Raw genomic sequence first — 21,294 nt, forward strand, 5'->3', positions numbered from 1 at the left:
TTACCAGTGAAGACATCGCTGGATCGGTGTGTCACACACGCCGATCCAGCGATGTCCACGGGAGATCCAGCGTCGAAATAAAGATCTGGACTTTGCTCAGCGACCAACGATCTCCCAGCAGGGGCCTGATCGTTGGTCGCTGTCACACATAACGATTTCCTTAACGATATCGTTGCTACGTCACAAAAAGCAACGATATCGTTAACGATATCGTTATGTGTGAAGGTACCTTAAGTCCTTATCACAATTACTCATGCTTTGGGAGAGAGGATGAATGACCTGATGTCACAACCTGGTTAAAGTTTAATGTACAGCTTGTGGGCCAAGGCGAGCAGGGCCAATTTTGACCAGGCAGGACTGTTGCCGGGAAAGAGAGAGTTTATTATTTTTTATATTATTATTTATTTATGTAGCACCATTAATTCCATGGTACTGTACATGAGAAGGGATTACACACAAAGTTATAGAGATTTGGGTCGTGTGCATAAACTGTTGGACAGTTGTTATGTTGGCCTACGAGCCTCTTAAAGAACTTGGTCTATTGAATCAGGGGTCCCAACATAGTGGGCCTGGGGTCATGCTGACCCACCAAGAAGCAGATCCTCGTTTGATCTGGGAGAGAGTATTTTTATGTGTTTTGTGTTGCTTTGGTGTCTTAAAGGTTCTAGATGGTCGACGATGACCATCGTTAAAGAGAGGAGGAATATAAGGGATGTAGACTGGACTGTCACGTTCCTACCTGTGAAGACACCAATTGCATTGGGTATAATGGGTCATTCATATTTTATATATATTGTGTCATATGATATATTCCTGTGTGATGTAGTAATGTTGGTAATGTCTAATATGGGACATAGTGTACAGCATAGGGTAAGACATAGTTTAGGGCTTAGGACATAAGACAAGTAGTATTAGATAGTGACTGTAGATAGATAAGTGACATTGGGGTAAGGATAGAGTTAATGTTCGGGACTAGACCATAATAGGAGGGGCTTAGTGTTATGACAAGAGACTTCTTTCTGTACATTGTTAGATAGGGTTTGAAGAGTGATGCAGGCAGTGCTACCATTGAGGGGAACTACAGTCAAGAGGAGGCTTAGAAGCAGAGATAGCATGATCCAGAAGAGGTGACTGATTAGTCATAGTCGTCTTATGAAGAAGAATGAAGCTCTGCGGTTATGGCACCTTAGGAGCTCTCCCAGTGGGTCTTGGCACCCACAAACTATAATAGTAAAATCTGCTCTACAATATAGTCCTCCTTCCCTTCTGAGCTTTGCACTGTGCTTAAAAAGCATTTTCCGACTACATGTAGGGTATTGTTGCACTAAGAGGAATTTTTACAAACTGGGGTCCATTTTTCCTACTAGCCCTTACAAAAAATTAAAAACTCTGGGCTAAAACAATATTGTAGAGATAAAAATGTAATTATTCTTTCTTCACCACCAAATAGTATAAAATTCTGTGAGGCACATGTGATGTGAAGCTCCTCACTGCACTCTTAATGAATTCATTGTGGGGTGTAGTTTGTAAAATGAGGTCATATATAGGTGGGGTTTCTACTTTTCTGACACCTCAAGGGCTTGGCTAATCTGACTTGGCACCCTCGAACTATTCCAGCAAAATCTGAACTCCAATATGGCGCCTCTTCCCTTCTGAACTTTTCCACTCTGCATCAAAAGTAGTTTTCAACCACATATGGGGTATCGATATACTCAGGACAAATTGCACACACACATTCTGAGGTCCATTTTCGCCTTTTATCCTTGTGAAAATTATAAATATTAGGGCTAAAGCAGCATTTTTGTGGGAATATTTTTTTTTCATTTTCACAGATCAACGTTGTAAAATTCTGTGAAGCACCAATTTCTTGAGGGGTCTCACTTCCATAATGGGGTCATTTGTGGGGGGGTTTACATGCGACCCGCAGACAATTCCATCAAAATTTGCTTTCCTTTCTGAGCCCTGCAGTGTACCCAAACAGTAGTTTTCCCCAACTTATGAGGTATCAGCGTACTCAGAAGAAACTGCACAACAAATTTATGGTGCTTTTTCTCATGGCACCCTTGCAAAAATTAAAAAATTGGGGTTAAAATAAAATTTTTGTGAGAAAAATGGGGTTTTCTATTTTCACAGCTAAATATAAACTTATAAACTTCAGTGAAGTACCTGAGAGTTCATGGTGCTCACTGCACATCTAGATACATTCCTTTGGGGGTTTAGTTGGCAAAATAGTGTCGCTTGTGGTGAGTTTCCACTGCTTAGGCACATCAGGGGCTCTCCAAAGAGGACATTGTGTCCGCTTATGATTCCAGCCAATTTTGAGTTCAAAAAGTTAAATTGTATTCCTTCCCTTCCAAGCCCTGCTGTGCAACCAAATAATAGTTTCCTCTTCACATATGGTTTTAGGAAGTTTCGCCCCCAGCAGTTCGCCCCCAGCATTTCGCCCCCAGCAGTTCGCCCCCAGCAGTTCGCCCCCAGGTACACTTCGCCCCCGAACATTTCGCCCCCAGCATTTCGCCCCCAGGATGTTTCGCCCCCGCACATTTCGCCCCCGCACATTTCGCCCCCAGCAGTTCGCCCCCGGATGTTTCGCCCCCGGATGTTTCGCCCCCAGCAGTTCGCCCCCGGATGTTTCGCCCCCGGATGTTTCGCCCCCAGCAGTTTGCCCCCGCACATTTCGCCCCCAGCAGTTCGCCCCCGGATGTTTCGCCCCCAGATGTTTCGCCCCCGGATGTTTCGCCCCCAGCAGTGCGCCCCCGGATGTTTCGCCCCCAGCAGTTCGCCCCCGGATGTTTCGCCCCCAGCAGTTCGCCCCCGGATGTTTTGCCCCCGGATGTTTCGCACCTGGATGTTTCGCGCCCTGCAGTTTGCCCCCCGATGTTTCACCCCCAGCTTTTTGCCCCCCAGATGTTTTGGCCCCAAATTAGGCAGGGAATTTTGGCCTTGTGTTTTAGCCCTAAGACCTCTTTCACAGTAGCCACTTTCCCAAGTGCTAAGCACTGGAAAATTGCTAAGAAGATTGCCAATTTTGAATATACTAGATGGTGGCCCGATTCTAACGTATTGGGTATTCTAGAAGGCGCAGCCACGTGGTATGTTGCACAGGTTATGTAGTATATTGGACAGTCCACGTAGTACATTGCACAGGCCATGTAGTATATTGGACAGCTGAAGTAGTATTTTGGACAGCGCATGTAAATTGCACAGTCCACGTAGTAAATTGCACAGCACATGTAGTATATTGGCCAGCCGACATAGTATATTGCACTTGTCACGTAGTATATTGCACTGCCCACGTAGTCTAGGAATGTGGGCACTATATTCGTGTTAAAAAAAATAATAATAAAGATATACTCACCTCAGCCACGGGCCCTTAAGTCATCGCGCCTCTCTGCAGTGCTGGCAGTGGCTTCCGGTCTGAGCATAGGACCTGCGATGATGTTGCGGTCACATGACCGTGACATCATCGCAGGTCCTGGACGCATAGCATCGTTCGGACTGGAAGGCACGGCGTGCACTGGAGAGAGGCGCGGAGGACAGCGCGACATCGGAGGGGGTGAGAATAACTTTTTAAAAAAAAAATTTATTTTTAACATTACATCTTTTCACTATTGATGCTGCATAGGCACGATCAATAGTGAAAAGTTGGTCACACAGGGTTAATAGCAGCATTAACGGAATGCGGTACACCGCGATCCATTAACGCTGGCATTAACCCTGTGTGAGCGGTCAGCGGTGAGTGCAGGGCAGTGAAGCAGCGGCCATTTTTCTGGCAGTCTGTGACCGTCGCTGATTGGTCGTGGCAATGGTCGTGGGCGTTTTGCCATGACCAATCAGCGACTTGACAGACAGACAGACGCCGCGACAAATGAATATACGAATAAAACGTTACAGACAGAAAGATGAAAGTGACCCTTAGACAGTTATATAGTAAATAAGTCAATGGCTGGAAAAGCGAGGTGTTGTTTCGGCCAGCTCTTTTTATTTTATTACAGGAGCTACTTTTGAGCACTTAGAATTCATCAATAGCCTGTATCTTATGGGTCATTACCGAGAGCGCTCACAAAAGCGCTCTGAAAAATGCCAGTAAAGCACGTGCTTTGGAGTTCTAAAACAGTGGCAGCATAAGGGTGCTTTTACACTTCCGCTACATATGCACTACAGGCCGCCCGTTCGCTTCTGTGATGCCGCATTCCGCTAACCTGCAGTGGAACGAAAAGAAGAAAAAGCTCTTCTTTTTATTCTGACACTGATAGCGGAATGCGGCATTATGAAAGCGAACGGGCGGCTGCAGGTCGCGGAACCGAGCCGTTCACTTCTATGGGCAATGCGAGCGGAATGCCAGCATTCCGCCAGCATTGCCCTGGGGTCAGCTGGATGTCAGATCCAGGGCGGATTGACCTGTGGCGGCCACAAACACAAGTGTGAAACCACTCTAAAATTACAGTGTGCAAGAGGCCTTAATTCTAAACAATTTTGAACTTTTACCTGACCCAGCACTGACCTGCTTTGTTGCAAGTTGACCCAGCACTGACCTGCTTTGCTGCAAGTTTTGTTGCAGATGTAACAAGTAGCAGGTCACATGTCCTGCAAGTTACATTAGACTAGCTTTTATTCCACCTGTACAACAGAATATAGCAGTGTCTGAAATCTCCACAAAGAGAGAAGTGTACTGCCACAAAAAATCAGTCAGCTTCCACAGCAATTCACTTTCTACAACTATGAATTCAGTTCTGTCCAAACGTGGAAGGAGGAAGTTGGTCCATGAGAATCACATTTACTTATTTTCCAAACAAACCGCTGATGATGTCCATTCCATCTGGGTATGTGAAAAACGGTCGACTTGCAAGGGACGTATTTGGACCAATGAAGAATCTGGCGAAGTTGTGAAAGTAGTCAATCTTCAGAGTCACGCAGCACAAGCTGCAAGACCTAAAGCAATCCGAATTGTTAATGAGGCAGTCACCAGGGCAAGGACAACACAGGAGACACCACAACAGATTCTCACAGACGTCGTTTCAGGAGCCCATTCTAATGTTGCAGCACTTCTCCCAAGGAAAGCATCACTGAAGAGGACAATACGATTAGCAAGGCAACTTGGCAATATCCCAAGGTTACCTCAAACCCTTGATCAACTTGTTATCCCCCTGGAGTTCCAGGAGATCAGTATTGATGGTGTCCAGCAGCAGTTCCTTCTGCATGACTCTGGTAAGCTACTTAACCATTTAACATTGTATTAAAACAATTCCATTATGCATAATTATTGCAAAGTTTATTTTGCACAAATGTGAAAAATGCTAGACTGTAAGGTGCTTATATAATATACTATGTGATTTTTGCCTTCAAGGGAAACTTTGAGGGTAATATAATGTAGTGAGGCCAACTGATTCCAACTAGTGTTGGCCGATCACTGGAAAGATAGGATCAGATCGGGCTGATCATACCAAAAGATTGGAATTAATTCTCCAGAGATATATATATATATATATATATATATATATATATGCGCTCCTTGTAAGTAAAAAATGAGGGCACTCACCAGTCTTCGGTAAAGTGACTTCTTTATTAACAACGACAACTCCAGATAAAAGTCATGGCCGGGGGAGAGGGAGCCGAAGCTCGTGTGAGCAGGGGAGGACGACGGCCGTTTCGCGCTATGCCTGCGCTTCTACGGGTCGATTTGTGCTCAGGACAGACAGCGGATATAGTGCACCGGCCAGACACACCCCGCCACCAAATCCCTCCCACAAACCATAGAAATACAAAAAGCACATATTAAAAACTAAAGTTAAAAACAATACATGGCTTATGGAGTACATATATGACATGGAACACAAATCGCTACTGAAGAGATGTCAGCAAATGCTATACCAAATTATCGCTCTATGACCTGTCAATTGTGTTCACTATACGTGACACTGCGCTCATAAGACAACTACAGAAAAATGGACATATCGACTCTGTCATTGAAACCAAGCGGAGCCATGGCATTACAGCGCAGGATCCACCTGGCTTCACATCTCAAGAGCAGATTGTCCAAATCACCACCTTGGGAAGGCAAATTCACCTTTTCGATGCCAGCAAAGGTAAGACATTCAGTCCTACCACCGTGTTTCTCCCTCACATGGGAAATGAATCGCGGGACACCTTTTCCTGATGCTACTGACCTGCAATGCTCTCGAAAACGGACATACATCGGGCGGATAGTTTTGCCGATATAATATCGCTTGCAAGGACAGAATACAATATACACTACATGATCAGTTTTACACGTGATGAAATCATTAACCGTGTGTGACACTGCACCTATACGGAGAAACCGCTCTGTACGGTGCTGCTGACAGGACGAGCAATGGCCGCACCTAAAATTGCCTTTAGGGGACATCCCATTTAGCCAATTAGTATTTGATTTAGTGACGCGGTTTCTTACCAATCTATCTCTTAACCTTGCACTTCTTTTATTGGCTATTAAGGGGCCTCTTGCTGCTACGTCGGCTAACTCCTTATCTCTCTCTAACAGGTGCTAGTTCTTTTTAATAGCTAACCTAATTTGCTGGTCCATGTTGCTATATTTAAAACAAAAAGTAAATCTTTTCCCAATCTCCTGTCTCTGGGAGGGCGGTTTTTTAACAACCCCTTCTATCCTCTCATTTTTTACTCTGTCCAAAGTAGATGTCAGCAACCTCTCTGGGTAACCCCTTTCTCTAAATCTTACTTTCATCTCTTCTCTTCCGCCGGAATCTGCCCGTAACCCGCACCATAGATATGAAAGGGCGGGTTTCATTCAGGAAACACAGCACGGAATACGCCTGTAAATCCAGCTTGTCTGGATAAAGCCTGAGGCCTCGTGCCCACTGATGGAAGGGGATTGCGGAGCGGCATCTCCGCAGCGGCTGTAATTGCGGTAGCAACTGCAGATCCCACAGGAATCTAATTGTGCCTGCAATTGTGGCCACTATTGTGGTACCCTAATTCTGTATCAAAATCTTCACTTAACTCTATGGATTTAGGTGCATGTTTTAGTGCAGGATTTCAGCCTCTTATCTAAATGGCTGGAATTTTCTTTGTATAATGGCAGCATACATTGACATGCTGCACTGCATGTTTTTTTTGTAAACAAAATTTTTTCATCAGCATGTGGATGAGAATTACACATTAATGCTGCATATGACCTCAGCCTAATGGACCATTCAGTTATGCCTTAGGCCAAAAGCACACTGGTGATTTTACTGGCGTTTTTTGCATCCTGCACAATCCTCTCAATGAGACAGCATAGTCACGAATGTCCGCCCTGCACACCCGACGACTAGCGCGCCCATCCGCTTGAATGGAACACCTCATTCAGGCGGGCCGCCCTCCCAGTCGTTCATTCAGACGTCTAGCCGCACGCCGCGTCTAGACGCGGCTGTCAACTAGACAGCTGTTCAGCATGGCGGCGATCGGCCGTGCTGAACGGCCGTCTAGTTGAAGGGTCTAAAGGTACCCTAAAAATGTGACCTATTTCAAGTTTGGAAGTAATTTTAATTTTAAACAAAAATATATCATTTTCCACTGGGACAATATATGTTGTAAAAAACTATTGGTTGGCCCCTTCACACTAGATTTTGCTTCAGGTTTTTTATTATGAAATCCGAAAATCTGGAGCAAAATGTGAGTTTTTAATGTGAGATATGAACAGAGGCTTCTGATTAGGATATTTTTTTTGTGAATTTATCCCAAAATTCTCTGTCTGCTGCTTGTTACACTTTTTCTGTTATTTCCTCTGCTAATACTTTCATTTTAAATTAGGAAATGGACACAGCCGTATGTTGATATTTGGAACAAGAGACAATCTCCATCTACTGGCACAAAGTAAAGAGTGGTTTGCTGATGGCATGTTTTTCACTACACCAGCCTTGTTTAAGCAACTTTACACAATCCATGTAGTCCACAGCGGCCTTGTTGTTCCGCTAGTGTACACCTTGCTGACTGACAAGAGCCGTTCTACATACCAGAGGTTGCTGCAAGAGCTGAAGAACTTGCAGCCTGGACTGCAGCCAGACAACCTGATGTTGGATTTTGAACTAGCTGCAATACAGGCATTTGAAAGTGAGTTCCCCAACCTTGTGAAGACTGGTTGCTTTTTCCACTTATCACAGTCGGTTTGGCGTAAAGTTCAAAATGAAGGACTCAAGATGCAATACCAAGGTGACCATGAATTTGCCCGTTGGATACGCATGATACCTGCCCTGGCCTTTCTACCACCACAGAATGTTGTGCAATCATTTGAAGAGTTGGTGGAAGATCCTGACTTTCCACAAGAAGCAATACCTATTGCTAACTATTTTGAAGACAGCTATATCGGTCGAATGAACCGCAGAGGACGTCAAGCACCTTTGTTTCCAATTCAATTCTGGAATGTGTATGAGCGAACATTGAATGATCAACAGCGAACAAATAATGATGTCGAAGGATGGCACCGTAGCTTTCGAGAAACATGTGGTACTCTTTTCCAAAATATATACCGGTTCATTAACTGTCTGAAACATCAGCAAGAGCTCCATAGTTTTGAAATTATTCAGATAATAGCAGGAAATCCCATTGCTGCAAGAAACAAAAAGTATGCTGCAATTTCAGCAAGGGTTAAACGTATCGTGCAAGATTTCAATAATAGAAGCTTGATGGATTATCTGAGAGGCATTGCCTGCAGCTTTGAATTTTAGTTCATGGTCACATATTGTATGTTTTGAGAGCAGTGTTCTTAGCTATAAAATAATTCAAGCATTATAACCTGTAATTTGTATTTTCTCTTTTTCTCTAATCCTTCCCCTCTATACCTTTTTATGTTTCTTGTTTAAACAGTTTTGATACATACAGTTAAAGCATAACTCTACAAAAAATATGTTATGTTATAGTACCTGTGCCCATGATATTCATTTCCAAAGGAGACCTTCCAGCAGCTTCACTTCTGTGTGAAAAGTCTCATCCAAGTTAAAGCTCCATGTGCTGCAGGATTTCAGTGGTTGCTAAGGAGGTTGTTTCTCCTTAGTAGCAGTACTTGTGGATGGATTCTAGAGGGTGTGGCTGCACAGGAGTATGCAACTAACAATATATTCCCTATGATGTATAAAGGGCTGCTGGTTTACAGCCCTCTGCAAAGCCCCCCTATGTGTTCCATCCTGTAATGGCTTTACACAGGCAGGGGGAGCCCTCCTCTTGTCCAGGAAAGAGCATATGAGCGGAGGGTGAAAGGGAGCTTTGCATAGGGCTGTGAACAAGCAGCCCTGAATGTATCATAGGGAGCCAGGATCCGTTCTGCTACCAAGGGGGCACGACCTCCTTAGTAACCAGTGAAATCCTACTATTTTCCTGTCTGTTTGTAAAATGACTCATCTAGAAAACAAAGTTTTAAAATAAAAAAACTAATTTGATCAGAATTATATATCTTAGACTCATATGGTGTATTATTAGTGATAAGCAAACCTGCCAATGTTCAGTTCAGGCAGGTCTTTCCCGGATGCGAAAGATCCAGGAGCAAATTGCTAGAGGCAAAACATCCAGGGATGAACTGCTGGGGGCAAAACATCTGTGGGTGAAACATCCGTGGGCGAACTGCTGGGGGCGAAACATCTAGGGGCGAACTGCTGGAGGCAAAACATCCAGGGGGCGAACTGCTGGGGGGAAACATCCGGGGGCGAACTGCTGGGGGCGAAACATCCGGGGGCGAAACATCCGGGGGCGAACTGCTGGGGGCGAAACATCAGGGGGCGAACTGCTGGGGGCGAAACATCTGGGTGCGAAACATCCAGGGGCGAAACATCCGGGGGCGAACTGCTGGGAGCGAAATGTGCGGGGGCGAAATGTGCGGGGGCGAAACATCCTGGGGGCGAAATGCTGGGGGCGAAATGTTCGGGGGCGAAGTGTACCTGGGGGCGAACTGCTGGGGGCGAACTGCTGGGGGCGAACTGCTGGGGGCGAAACTTCCAACTCCCAAGTTATTGATGTGCTCAGGAGAAATTGCACAACAAAATATTTGTGTCCATTTTCCCTGTTACCCCTCAGAAAATTAAAAAAATTGTTGTCTAAAATAAAAATTTGTGAAAAAAAGTTACATATTCATTTTTTCCTTCCACATTTCAAATATTCCAGTGAAGCACATGAAGGGTTAATAGACTTCTTGAATGTGGTTTTGAGCACCTTGAGGGGTGCTGTTTTTGCAGTGGTGTCAATTTGGGGAATTTTCTGTCATATAGGTTCCTCAAAGTCACTTCAAATGCGGTGTGGTCCCCATAGTTTGATAAATTTTGTTGGAAAAATTAGAAATCGCTGGTTAAATTTAAGTCTTCAAACTTCCTAATAAAAAAAAAATATTTTTCAAAAATTGTCCTGAATTAAAGTAAACATGTGGGAAATGTAATTTATTAACTATTTTATGTGACATAGCTCTCTGGTTTAAGGGCATAAAAACTAAAAGTTTGAAAATTGCAAAATGTTCCAAATCTTTGCCATATTTCCTATTTTTCCACAAATAAATGCAAAAACAATCTTAGAATCAGTTGGATCTGTTGAAGAATTCCAGAGTTATCCAAAAAATGACACTGGTTAGAATTGTAAAATTTGGTCTGGTTATGAAGGTGAAAACAGGCTTGGGACATAAGGGTTAATCATCTAATATCTTTGATTGGCTGCAGTGGTTAGTTGTCTGTTAGATGAGCCTCTGATGACTGAGCTTTTATAAAGGGAATCTGTCATCAAAGTTTTACAACCTAATCAGATCGTAGCATAATGTAGAGACAGAGACCCTAATTACAGCAATATGTTACTTACTTGGCTGCTTGTAGTTTTGATTAAAAAATATTGTTTTATTAGCAATAGACTATTAGTAGAGGATTATAAAACCTGATGTTATTTAGTCCTTCATATTCATAAGCTCTCTGTATAAGGCCGGGGTCACACTAGACCGTATTACGGACGAGTGCAGTGCGCTAAAAAATCGCATAGCACTCGTCCCAATGTTAATCTATGGGTCAGCTCCCATCATCCGATATTTTCTCGGCCGTATTCCGGATCCGAGTGAAATTGCAGCATGCTGCGATTGTCAGCGTATCTCGGCCGATAATCGCCAATGCAAGTCTATGGGTGCGAGAAAAAAATCGGATTACATACGGACCATGCGTGTGCATTGCGAGAAATACGGAAGACTTCTCCAGGTGACAGGAAATTGAATCATCCATTATCAGGAAGCTTTGGCATGCTAATTTCTGGCCCACGCTGGATTGCAAACCAGGAAGCACGCCTCCACGGAGTGTTCTGTTGTAGCAGCATGGCCAGGCATATTAATGTGGAGATGCTCATTGCTCTGGTCCATGATAGGCCCGAATTATGGGACCAACGTGACGCACATTATGCGGACCGTGCACGTAAAGACGCAGCATGGAGGTCAATATGTCGCCACATGTTCCCCGATTTTGATGAGCGACCTCAAGAGGTTCAGCAAGAAATATGTAAGTACCATTCTTCATCAAAAAATGTGGTTTAATAATAGTGGTTTCAGGAATAAAAAATAAGCCTGAAACCATCATATGTGTTTTGTTTATGATGGGAGTAAATCATCCATGCTCTTGGTTGAAGATGCAAAAACATTACCAAGAGACACAAATATGGATGAAATTTATTTTAGCTATAGTCCGTTAATATAGGGCCAAAGGAATTTTATGTCCCCCTAGCCTCCTGGGCCCATGTGTTCTTGCAAACCCTGTAACGGTTTGAGTTATGTGTGTGATATTTATATTGAATATTTTGTATATTTGCAGTCAATGATGTCAATAGACGCTGGCGGAGTTGCCGGGACCAATACCGGCGTGAACGACAACTTTCTGGGCGGAGTGGTGATGCAGCCCCCAAAAAAAGGAAATACCTTTATTATGATCGTCTAAATTTTCTTGCCCCGGTGATGGAGCTACGACCGTAAGTGCATGCATGTCTCCAAATATTGTACACATCTTATTATGTGAATATGTATGTATTTTTTAATATAAATAATCTTTTGTGAAATACAGAACAGAGACAAATCTGACAGAAAGAGAGACTGGATCTGACTCAGAGTTGCTGATTGACCCTGTTGCTGAAGATGCAGAAATGGCTGGACCATCTGGGCAAGCAAAAGGCAGCAACCACCCACCACCACCACCACAACCAGCAGCAGCATCTTCTGCTCCACAGGAGGCAAATCCTGAGGTTGATGAAGGAGCCCAGAGCAGCAGTCCAACATTGGCTCTGGATACATCACCACAGCCTACTACCAGACCAAACCGTGGTCGTCACAGAAGGGTGGCTTTGAACATTGGCACCAGGAGGCAAGTTGATACCGGGGTGTTGGACTATTTGTCCCGAGCTGCCCATGACGATGGGGAGGAAGCTTACTTCCGTAGTCTTGCCCGCTATTTACGGCCCATTCCACGCTCGCTCAGGCTGCGGACCAGAGGTTGCATCCAAATTTTGCTAGATGCGGCAACACCCCCAAACAACCCCACTAATATTTTTAATTATCTTGAACGGTGGCAAATGTCAGCTACAAACCTTCTGGCGGTGCAAGACCTTCCACAGGACCAATCACAAACTGTGTCAGCACCACCCCCGCAACCTATAGCTCCCCAACAACAGCCTGCACAAAGCACACAACAAGCCAAAAACAGGGGTATTTATGATTTTGCAGCACATCCCCAATCTGACCACTTGAACAGACACATGTTTGGAGGCTAGTCCCAACATGTGTCTGCTCGACATGGCCATATTGGGGGTTCTGACCAAATGGGTCAATCCAGTACCCAGGACTTGATGCCCTTCTACCCTCCACATCAAGTGTTAGCTCATACACATGATCGCAACTTGCAGCAACACCCTCAATTTATATCTGCACTAACACAGGTAGACAGTGTGGTTGGTCAACCACCCAGGCCAAGTTCCGCACATGCTGGACACCCGCCATCACCATCACCACCCCCAACCTACCATAACCTGTAATGTTTTTGATGTTATTTTTTGGCTGTCATTTGGGCTTTTTGTTGGCCTAAGTTTTTTGTGACCTTGGCATGTAAAGCTGTGTTGTTTATTTTGCTCAAATTACATATGAGAATGGAAATATGTTTTTTGAATACATATATATATGCGCTTAGCAGTAAAAATTTGTTCTGAAAACAGAGTGTTATGCATTGGTCCAGCTACATACATGATTTGTCAACTTTACACACTTACATCTTTTCATCATCAGATACATATTACACCAATTTATGAAGCAAATTATGTGATTTATTAACTTAGAATCTAAATCAAAATTAAGGCAAAACAGCATTGTCTTGCCAAACCGTAGATCCCTCTGGTGACACAAATAAATTGGTTAAAACATCACGAACTTTTAGGCCAGAGGGCTGACGACGTGAAGGACGAACATGTGTAGTTGTCAAGACAGTATTTGCATGATCAATGTCATCTGCAGCAGATGATGGGCAATCATGGTCTCTTGTAAAGTTGTGAAGAACAACACATGCTTTAATCAAGCCATTTACATTGCCTTCACTCAGTTGGATTGCAGACTGAAGGACCCGCCATTTTGCACTGAGAATGCCGAATGAACACTCGACCAGACGGCGGGCACGGGAAAGACGCAAATTAAAGATTCTGCGCCGGTAGTCCAGGCCTCTCCGTGGATAGGGTCTCATGACGTTCCTTGATAATTGAAAGGCCTCATCTGCTACCATCATGTAAGGGACCGCATCCAAATTAGCCCCTGGTATGTGACTTGGGGGTGGGAGATCCAATTCATTGTTGCGCAGCCGCCGACCCATAATGGAAGAACTGAAGACTCTAGAGTCTCCAGTTCTCCCATAGGCCCCAATATCTACAATTATAAACCTGTAGTTGCTGTCGACTAGGGCCAACAGCACTACAGAGAAAAACTGTTTATAATTATAGAATTGGGTCCCTGAACCTGGCGGCTTACGCACACGGATGTGCTTTCCGTCAAGAGCCCCAATACAGTGCGGAAACTGGCATGTGTCCTGAAATCCTTGAGCAATACGTAACCAGTTTGCAATTTTGGGTTCAGGCATCACCTCTTGATGGAGTCTTCCCCAGATTTCATTGCACGTATCCCGCACAATCCCAGAAATTGTAGATTTGCCCAATAAAAACTCTAAATGCAGGGCCGCATATGATAGTCCAGTGGCAAGGAAGCTAAAAGACAAAAGAATATTGTTTTCAAATATAAAATTAACACAATACAGGGTTATATGGGGCAATAAACCCCCCGCAAAAAAAAAATATTAAAACATTAAGGACATGCTATGGCTTTGATCTTTGCAAAAATTTAATGTAAGAAAAGAAGGACAAATGATGTTGAAGTTACTTAACCATTTAAGTATCTAATTTGAATAAGGGGGATCGACCAAAAAATGTGTAACAAATTGGGTCAATTAGTATTAAGGCATACCGCAAGGTAAGGATAAGGCGCTCCTCAGCTGAAATAGATTTGCGCATCCTGGTGTCCTTCTTCGTGATCTCTGGACGCAAAATCTCCAACAAAATGTCAAAGGTTTGAATCCTCATCCGACAATAGTTGAAGAACTTGTCCGGATTAGTCCTCAGAGCAGCATACAGACGGCTGAAATGGCCTTTAGTGATACGTTGCTTGATAAGTGGATGTACCCACATCCGTCTCCGCCTCCTCGGATCTACAATAACTGGGTATGGCTGGCCAAAACGTTGGGAAAGTACCCAGTTGAAAAGCACACGCTCTGTGGTGTTGAAAGTCAGTTGATCAGACATGTTGCTCATCAATCCGAAGTGCACCAACACAAGCAGGGACTCTACTGCATAGATTGGTGGGTGGCACCTGTGTTTAGGGCCATTAAATAATGTTCTTGGTGATGATTTAAATTTTTTCAGGTGGAAAAACCGTTATATGTCCATTTTGTAAGCCTGCGAGAAAATCTCGCCATACGGATGCCATACGGATGTCACACGGATGTCAAACGGATCATTTGATGCGAGAAAATCGCATCCTCGCACTGCACACGGATCACTGTTTTGTTAACATTTGTGCGATTCTCGTCCGTCAAAAACGGACCGTTTTTTAATACGTTGTGTGTGTCCTCGGCCTAACTCTACCCCTACTACTGACCTGGAGCTTTCTACCTATGCACAGTGTACACAGAAAGCTGCTAATCAGTGATATGGGGATTATACAGGGCTCAGTATTCAGAGAATTTGTACATCTGCAGCAGCAAAAGCAGTGATTTTATCAAGACTACAGAAAACAGTCCAGTAAGGCCTCTTTCACACTTCCGTCTTTTTCCTCCCGTCGAAATCCGTCGAGTTTTGAAAAAACAGGATCCTGCAAATTTTTCTGCAGGATCCTGTTTTTTCCCATAGACTTGCATTAGCGACGGATTGTTTCATCCGTCGTGCACTGGATCCGTCGCAAAATAGCGGCCTGTCGTCTGGAAAAAAATGTTCAATGAAACGTTTTCTGTCAGTGTCAGAAAAACGTGCAACGACACATCCTGCGGCATACGTCGTTGGCTATAATGGCAGCCTATGGACACAGGATGCATCGTTGCCCGTGAAAAGCAGGAATCCAGCGACTTATTGCATTTTTATATTCTGAGCATGCTTGGAAGGATTTTCTAGTCTGGGAAATCTCTCTCTCTCTCCAGAAATTTGTACCTGAAATATCTGGAACAACCCATTCGACGCATCCATCATAGCCCTGGATGCGTTACACACGTTTTACTCTATTTTCGCAAAGTCCGTCGATACGTCAATTCAGTGCATTAGGAAGCACCCCGACCAAAGGAAGTGTGAAAGAAGCCTACAGTATGCGACCCATCATCTGAATCAGGCTTTCTACCCCTTCAATATGAAGCCCCAAGATGGTAAAGCAAAATCTTGGTGATTGATTCCCAGACACATGAAGCAGTCAATCACATTTAACCAGTAATACAGCAGCAATATTGTAGTAAAAATTGTGTTGAAGTGGTCTCTAAAACATATAACCATAGTGTGGTTTTCATTAAAATTGCCTCTTCCCTTTTCCAAACAGAAAGACTTGAGTGACAAATTAAAGGTCATATGTGTAATGGGAAAAAAATCCATCCAGGTTTTCTCATTGTAGGATAAACAAATTTTACTCTTGATCTCTTTCACTCCTTTGAAAGTCTGATTTTAGGCAAACTGATTTTGTTTTGTGGCCAGTATTTACTTTTCAATGACAAATACACTTTACTTTTCAATGACAAATACACAGGAAGATTTTAGTATTTGCAAGTGCCGAGCTTAAAGGTTACATAAAAATGACCAATCATTCCATGACCACATTGCAGGAGATCTTACATATGAGAATATAGGGAAAGATACAACACAATTGTATAAAATATTATATATGGTATATTGAATTGTAGGCTACAACTTATCTCATCATAGAAATGTAGAGAATAGCTTGCAGAGCAATTCATTACCTTAATTGTATTGCCCTTTTTACAGCCAAAAGTTGTACTTTACCAGAACAAGACCTGTCAGACAGCAGACATACTGTTTTATAACAGTCAACATATGTTTATTTATGATCATTATGATACAATGATATGTATATAAATTATACTTGTTGCTACAAATACAAAAACAACAAAAAATGGAGTACGGGTCCATTGAAAAAGATGTAATGAAGTTTTATTCAAGAAACATATATAAAGACAGGTATATATACATGTACATTGTATATATGAGGACAAGGTGATATGAAGCGCTCAGTGATAACAGAGAGACCAGCTCATCTATACAACAAGTATGGTGGATATGGGAATTGAATTCTGGACGAAATATTGATATATTAGTGCAAAGAATGCCAATCATAAAGTACTGGTTTGCATAATGAATATCTGTACATACTAAAAAAAAACCTTCTGCATGTGAGTGTCGGCCATGGCACCTGCACTGCAGCATAACTGCATGTTTAATGTTCCAATAATAAATGTGGTTGATGTTATTCAGATAGAAAAAAAATCAATTTTAAAATGACGCCCGCCGCGCCTGCGCAGTGGCAACTATCGGTGTATATAGGTGATTCGATAGCTGCCACTGCGCATGCGCCAGATATTCAGTATGCAAGTAAGTGAGGGATCAGTGACCTGTAAGCAGGCTGCATTATGAATATCTAAGCAGAGCATCACATGAAGACTTCAAAACTGAAGATGAAGATTACACAACAACCACAAAACAGACTTCATAATAATAATAATAATAATCTTTATTTATGTAGCACCAACATATTCCGCAGCACTTTACAGTTTAACAGTTTCAAACACAACAGTCATAGGTAACAACAACCATCATCTTGGTTGATACCCTCATCAATCAAGGTATCATTTTAATCAGTATAGTGGTTCTGACCTGACACTATCTGTACGTTACTGTGTAGCATTCTGCTGACAGGTTCCCTTTAAGGTTTGTAGGTATTCATTTATACTAGGGGTGCACAATCTTTTATAGTCCAAGGGGCTCATTGTCAAAATGAATCGGAGCCAAATTAAAATTGAAGGGTATTACCTGCTGTGACATTTATGCCATTGCAAAAGTATATACCATACACGTCTGATAAATTCAAAATCTGCTTTCAGGAATCTGCAATCTAAGGCTGGGTTTACAATGCGTCTGTGGCATCCGTTGGACAGGCTACATTACACCGCGGCATAACGTGGTGTAACACAGTCCGTTAACGCCGCCATTATGCCCTATGTCGGAGGAATCGCTAACACATGCCCACAATGGGTGTTCCCTAGCGATGTGCTGTCATTGAGTGACGGACCCTGGGATGCGGGCTGCAGCGTTTCTGGGTCCGTCATGCTAGCGCAGATAGAGCATCTGTTAGCGCTATCTGCGCTAGCGCGATGGAATGTAGGCACTTGCGTTAACAGCAGCCCGTTAACGCATGTGTTGAACGGGCTGCTGTTAATGCAATGTGAACCTAGCCTAAGACTGTGTGTCAAAAATCAGTTTTTGAAGGTGCGTATTTTTGCGGATTCAAAAACTCAGCATCTTAGGCTATGTGCACATGGTGCGGATTTGCCTGTGGATCCTCAACGGTTTGGCCTTTGCGGACTCGCAGCAGTGTTCAATCAGGTTTACAGTATCATGTAAACCTATGAAAAACCAAATCTGCTGTGCCCATGGTGTGGAAAATACTGCGCGGAAAAGCTGCATTGTATTTTCCGCAGCATGTCAATTCTTTGTGCGGATTCTGCAGCATTTTACACCTGCTCAATAGGAATCCGCAGGTATAAAACCGCAGGTGAAATCTGCTCAAAAAAATGCAGGAAATCCACGGTAAATCCGCAGGTAAAACACAGTGTGTTTTACCTGTCAATTTTTTAAAAACAGTGCGGAAAAATGCACACACAAGTACAGTACCAGTAAATTGGATGGTATTTATAGAAATCTCAAGCGCATTCTGCTTTTTGCTTTCACTCAGTGGAAACTGACCTGCAGTATGAGTTCTGCATCTGCAACGTGTCTGGATTGAGTTGAGTTTTATGTACAGATTTTCACCATAGACTGCACTAGATGGAGAAAATCAACAGGTAAAAAACACATATAATCCAAAGATGACTGTATCGATAAAGTTTTGTCAACTCCAAATACTAGAAAGAAAAATAAGCATCTTTATTTAAAACATGACATACCAAAAATAATGAAGTCATATCAAAAACAGAATGAAAATGCAAGTAACTATTGGTGGACAGATCTGTGCTTTTTTAGGTCTGGTTCGGCCTAACTTTGAAAAAGTTTGGTTGGGGTACCAGAGCGGTACCCGAACTCGAACCCAGACCCCATTCAAGAGGATGGGGGGCCTGAACAACCAGTGTTTACTATGCTATCATCTGTATGACAGCGTGAAAAACACCAGCTCTGATCAATGGTAACTAGTGATGAGCGAGTGTACTCGTTGCTTGGGTTTTCCCGAGCATGCTCGGGTGGTCTCTGACTATTTGTAACTGCTCGGAAATTTAGCTTTTGTTGACGCAGCTGCATGATTGATGGCTGCTAGCCAGCCTGACTACATGTGAGGGTTGCTTGGTTGCTAGGGAATCCCCACATGTACTCAAGCTGTCTAAAAGCTGCAAATAATGCAGCTGAGGCATCGAAAACTAAATCTCCGAGCATTTACAAAATACTCAGAGATCACCAAAGCATGCTCGGGAAAACACGAGCAATGAGTATACTTGCTCATCACTAATGGTAACGTTACGCATTACCGCCGGTCACAGCATTGCAGTTCCCACGCTGTCACGCAGTTGACAGCGTGTCAGCCAGCAGCTATAAATGGAGGTAATAAGGTTACTGCCAGTCACAGGCGTCGACTGAAGAGAGTTCATACCAAAAAGAGAAAATTTAACCCATTTCTATACCAAAATAATAAATAATGTTGGGGGTACCTATATAAGTTCTTATCAAAAGTTATAAATACAATCATTACTAAATCAGATAAATAGACATACATGTCAATTATATCCCATTAAAAATTTTTTAAGAACCATTAAAAAACAAATTAGGGCAATTATGGTCTGGTCAATCACATGACATAATTGTAGGGCAAAAAAATATTACATACAGCAGGGGTGTCAAACTGCATTCCTCGAGGGCCTCAGACCATGCGTGTTTTCAAGATTTCCTTTGCATTACACAAGGTGCTGGAATCATTCTGTGCAGGTGATTAAATTATCACTTGTGCAATACAAGGAAATCCTGAAAACATGACCTGTTTGCGGCCCTCGAGGAATGCAGTTTGACACCCCTGACATACAGTATGTATCCCCTAGAGATAAAATAAATACCACAATTCATAACATTAGATGGTGCCCTCAGTCTAAATAGCTACTGTATGTGAGACAGTCTTGTATAACACCCCTATCAGACTAAGGCCAGCCTCACACTCAGCGTATAAAAATATGGTCCGTATTCTACGGTCGTAATACGCCTCAAAATTTGAAATATGGTGATCCGTAAGTACTCCGTAGGCAAGGTGTGGTCGCGTATTTTGCGCATGTAATGTTGCGTATGTAATCCGTATGCCTACCGTGATGTGTATTTTTCACGCAACCTGACAAAATGGACATTTAACAGTTTTGGAGGGTGAAATTGATTTAAATTACCCTCATCAACCCTATTTAAGGCCTCTACAACAGGTGGCTCACTCCCATATGGTCATTTTGTGGTTTGACATCTGTTGTAGTGTTGTGGTAACATTTGTACCATGTCTGACCACCTGCAGTTCACCCCAACGCAGCGGGTTTTGTTTAACTGGCTATTGTCTCGTCGATTTGGGCACCCATACCCTGTGATTCTGGATCCACGAAGGAGGAGCAGAAGAAAGTGGGTGCATCCTCTTTTGACTAAACGCCTCACTAAAGGCCATTTTCATAGGCTCTATACAGCTCTGCGGGAACATCCAGAAAAGTTTTATCTCTACTGTCGCATGACAATCCAAACATTTGACAGATTGTTGGAGATATTACGCCCAGGAATCACATTTCAGGACACAAGGAAGCGCAAAGCCATCTCCGCCGAGGAGCGTCTTCTCCTTACGTTACGGTATGTATTCTACATCCTCACGTACTGTATGCTGATGATCTTTTTTCTTTTTTGTTTTTTTTCAATCTGTTTTTGGCCGGAATATGTGTATATTATGTCCCAAGCAGATGTGACAAAGTGACGTAACTGTTGTAGTTAAGCACCTTAAGGACATTTTTCCCTTTCCAGTGTTAATCTAGTATCAGAAAAATGCAAATATAATTGTGCTTATTCATGTTTTGTGTTCACTCTTGAAACATACCTTATTTTTTTTTGTTTCACTTTCAGATTCCTGTCCACTGGATTGTCCTTTGCGGGACTCCACCTGGAATTTTTGATTGGCCGGTCCACAATTTCTGGCATTGTGCGGTTAACCTGTCGGCAAATATGGGATAGACTCAAGGACCTTGTGATGCCTGAGCCAAAACATGCTGATTGGCTCAAAATAGCCCGTGGGTTCCAGGTCAATTGTGACTTCCCAAACTGCATTGGAGCGGTGGATGGGAAACATATCAGGGTGCATAAGCCGCCGAACTCTGGCTCCCAATTCTACAATTATAAGCAGTTTTTCTCTGTAGTTCTGTTAGCTGTAGTTGACAGTAACTACAGGTTTATAATTGTAGACATTGGGGCCTATGGCCGAACTGGAGACTATAGGATCTTCAATTCGTCTATAATGGGTCGGCGGCTACG

The sequence above is a fragment of the Ranitomeya imitator genome, chromosome 4 (assembly GCF_032444005.1).
Source record: "Ranitomeya imitator isolate aRanImi1 chromosome 4, aRanImi1.pri, whole genome shotgun sequence".
Taxonomy (NCBI): domain Eukaryota; kingdom Metazoa; phylum Chordata; class Amphibia; order Anura; family Dendrobatidae; genus Ranitomeya; species Ranitomeya imitator.